We start from the raw sequence: 345 nt of genomic DNA on the forward strand, positions 1-345 counted from the left end.
ACCACACACACACACACACACACATTATAACCTATATTTAAAGCCTAGATAGTCACAACCACCATTCAGATATATAAAGAAGAAAATAATAAAACTATAGTTAGGTCAGAGAAAAAGAGAGAGAAAATAGAGCACTTATGAAACACATTTCCTATATAAACTAAGTTCATCTCTACCCTTATAATCAACATACAGTTATATCGTGCCCATTGGTACACAATCTCATAAATGTTTTTTCTTCTACTTACATGGGAAAATTCCCAAGGGCAGCTAGTAAGCTATAATTCTCATGTTTCTCCTTACATAGAATTAAAGATAATGGGCATTTTCAAAGACAGAATATGT

Source organism: Myotis lucifugus, unplaced genomic scaffold (genome assembly GCF_000147115.1).
Source record: "Myotis lucifugus unplaced genomic scaffold, Myoluc2.0 scaffold_136, whole genome shotgun sequence".
Lineage (NCBI taxonomy): Eukaryota > Metazoa > Chordata > Mammalia > Chiroptera > Vespertilionidae > Myotis > Myotis lucifugus.